This window comes from Cajanus cajan, chromosome 5 (assembly GCF_000230855.2).
Source record: "Cajanus cajan strain Asha chromosome 5, NIPB_CcT2T_4, whole genome shotgun sequence".
NCBI lineage: Eukaryota > Viridiplantae > Streptophyta > Magnoliopsida > Fabales > Fabaceae > Cajanus > Cajanus cajan.
In genome coordinates, this window is record NC_138521.1 from 50,968,651 (window position 1) to 50,972,773 (window position 4,123).

The window sequence follows — 4,123 nt, forward strand, 5'->3', positions numbered from 1 at the left end:
AAGGAACGAAAGAGTAAAGTGAAGGGGAGAAGGCGTGAGCAAGAGAAAAAAGGGGTTTCCCAAAATTCAAACGGACACGACACGTGGAGAGACGGGGAACATAACTGACGACACGTGGAGAGAGGGGGAACATAACTGACGACACATTAATGGGGCCCCATCATGGCAAAACGTGCCCATCGTTACATAACCGTCACCTCCCATTAACACCCTGCCCACGCGTTATGGGAACGAGGTGACGGTTATGACACATGGCATCACGACAGAGAAGCGTACGCGAAGAGCCACGATCCCCTGTCGAGCTCGGCATTAACTCCTCGACCCGCGGTCTTCGGAGCTCGGGAGGCTAGTGTACTATCCGTACCGCGAAGCCGAGCTCTAGCTCGGCATCACAGCGCAGAGAGACCTCGGATATACGCTAGGCGACATCGACCAAGACAAGGCCCGCTATCCAAACAGATTATAACCGATCTCAGGCCCAAGGCCCAGTAAAACCCTAATTTACACAAAGGTACGTGCATTACTTATACGAGACCCATACATCCACAAACACTAATTTTAGCATCGAAGTCTCTTTTGCAGGTACCACCCCCACTTTGGAGCAGCAAGCATACGCAGCGAAGGGGGCTCACCAATCTTGCCCAGAAGATCGTCCTACGACCGATCTCCGGTAAGAACAACTTTTAAATCCAAAAGGGCTAAAAACGTAGTAAAAATTATGAAAAAATATATATCTTATAAACAATTAGAAAATAATATGAAAATTCTTATTTTCACCATATTTATATCTCGTTTGGTTTGAATTTCAATTGCATTCAATATTTTTCATATAAATGAATTTTATGAAACATGTTTCAAGTTTTAATGAGTCAAAAAATTATTTAAAAGAGTCAAATTGATCTAAATTTAGGAGATAAAAGAGCAAAATGAATATTTTTAAAAAATAAAGGATCAAAATGAATCTAAAAACTAACATAAAGGACCAAAAGTATAATTTAACTTATAAAAATAAGTATATTTAATATCTTTAAAAAATTAATATTTATCATATAAAACATAAAATATTAATAGAATGATGCTGTGAGAAGATTTACATTTTTCCTTATATTTAGGTTTTTTACAAAGTACTGTTTTGCTGCATATTCCTTGTTCACTTCAAAGAAGTGTTCTCCTTCACAAGAGAAAAGGGTCCCAACTCAAAATTGGCCCATAAATATTCTCCAACAAGTTGTAGTTACGCAGGGCGAGTAATAATGGATGACTTAGCTTGCAAAATAATATCTTCTGTGGGACATTGTGGGGATGCTGATTATAAAATATATAGTAATTAAAATGGTAAAAATGTTTTTTCATTCTCAAAAAAAAAAAAATCAGTTTTAGTCTTCCATTAAAATGTTCTTGTATTTCCGTCTCTCTAATTTGAAAATACTTTCTCAAAATAGTTATAATTATTATTTAATGACAAATATAAATCATCACAAAATACACTTTGAGAATCAAACTTTAGATATTTCTAAATCAGCGGAAAAAAATAAGATATTTTTTTTGGAAGACATAATTAAATTGAAAATTAAAAATTTTAGAAACTAAAAACATATTTTACTTTAAATAAAATAATGAAACAACGTTCATTTTATTTTATTTTACTTTTTTAAAATAAAATTGAACATAATACTATTACTTTATTTAGCTCCTTAATAAATATTTTATTATTTGTTTAATTTATAATGTATACTCCTTCATTCCATAATTTAAACGTCATTATAAGTTTTTTTTTTATCGACAAAGAAATGTTTGTAAATATATAAAAGAGTATAGCAATTTTATTCAATTATTTTTTTAAAAATTCTATAAATCTATTTCTTGGTCATACATCAAAGATTCATTTTCAAGGAAATTGATTTTCTTTATTGAAAACAGTGCAACAAAACAATAATATTTATTTGTGGTATAAATAAAAAAATTAATATTATATTGAAAACTTAATAAATTGACACTTATTTGAAATTTTCTTTTTTCTTTCAAGACATTTCTTATGTGACAGGAAAATTATATGTACTTTATAAGACGTGACACTTATTATTTTAAAAAAATTTAAATATGCTTTTAGTTCGTGTGTAAGTAAATTTTGATGTTAATTTTTATAAATTTTTTTTTGTATTTTATTCTTTTAAAATTTATAAATATTATTTTTAGTCCTTGTAAAATAAGTAAATTTCAAAATTTGATCTCAGTAAAATATTTTTTTTTACATTCTTCTAAAATTTAAAATTTTTTTATTTTTATTTTTAATGATCATTTTAAGGTATATATAATCCTTATTTTAAGGATCTGTAAAAAAAAAAAGTAAAAGTGTCACATACAAAGAAAGTATCATAAACAATTGGAAGTATTACTTGAGGTGATCACATAAATTTCTAATGAACACGTTAGTAGTTAAAAATGGGTCACATAGTAGTAGAGACTAAAACAAATAATTTCAAATTTTAGAGGGATGAAAACTAAATATTTTTTTTACAAAGATAAAAATAGAAATATGCTCATTTTATAGGAACTAATTAAAAATATATTTAAGCTTTTTGGAAATGGTTTGACGTTCACATCCTTGTTATGAAGAAAACATTTTTTTAAGATAAAAAGAAGTGAGTTGTCTCTCTCACGAGATATGAATTTGAATTGTGGATAGTGAAATTGGTCTTATACTTATAGGAATTTAATATAACTATTTTATTTTCTTTTGACGTTTTGTGAATATTGGTTGTCTTGATTTTGTGTTTAGCAAAATATTTTAAGAAAATTATTTATTTCTTTTTTATGAATTTTAAATGTTTTGGAGTTAAAATGTTATGTTTAGATAGAAAATTTATATAAAAAATGAAATTCAAAATATTTGTAAAATTATTTAATATTGTAGAATTTTCAAAATCCCTCAAAAAATTAAGAATTTAAAATTCTTCATACTTTTCTCATCTTTTCTAACTTATATATCTTTTATCTCTCCATTCTCTCTCCCCTCTTGTTTTTATCTCTCTCTCCTCTCTCTCTCTCTCTTAATTTTGTCCTCTTTCCATTCTCTCTCCCTCTCTCTCCCTCTCTCTCTCTCTCTCTCTCTCTCTCTATATATATATATATATATATATATATATATATATATATTTCTTTTCTCTCTAACTTTTATCTCTTGTCTCCTCTTTTTTCTTTTCTCTCCACCTTTCCCTCTTTCTTTTCTCTCTCCTCTCTTCTCTTTGTTTCTTCTCTTTATTGCTTCTCTCTTTCTCATATTTTCTCCTTCTTCTTTCTCATACCTCCCTTTTCTCTCTTTCAATGTTGACATAAAAAATATCAATAATTTTCTTTAATTATCGAATATTGAAAACTATTTATAAAAAGTCAAGATCCATTGACATAATATGTAAGATTGAACACATATATCAAATCTTATATCTTTAACTTTTTCTATAATGTAAATTTAATTGATCCAACTATTGAATAAAATGATATTATGCTTAAGATCAAGTATATCAAATTTTACATGATTCCAAAATTATTTAGTAGTTCATCACATTGTTTTATTTTTAATGTATAACATGGTATATAAAATAAGTGTAAATTTTCAATTTTAGATAACATATGTAGAAAAGTTCAAATGATGTGAAATTTCATATACATGATTTTGAGTAAAATATCACATGATTCAACAGTTGGATTGGTTAAATTTGTAATATACAAAAAATTATTAAAAGTATAAGATTTGATGTAAATGTTAAGACTTACACCTGGTATTAATCGATTTTGATTCACTGTTAAATATTTAAAATTTGACTAACTTTTACTTTTATAAAGTATATATATATATATATATATGTGTGTGTGTGTGTGTGTGTGTGTGTGTGTGTATGTGTGTGTGTGTGTGTGTGTGTGTGTGTGTGACGGGGGGGGGGGGATTGCTAACATATTCTTATGCGGAGTGGATAAATATCCATTTATATGTGGATGAATACGAAATAGGTATCGATCTACAACATTTAGTGAGTGTGGATGCAAATATAGATGCGAGTACTATAGTACCAGTCCTGTCTCGCAATTATATATATATATATATATATAATACAATATAATATAA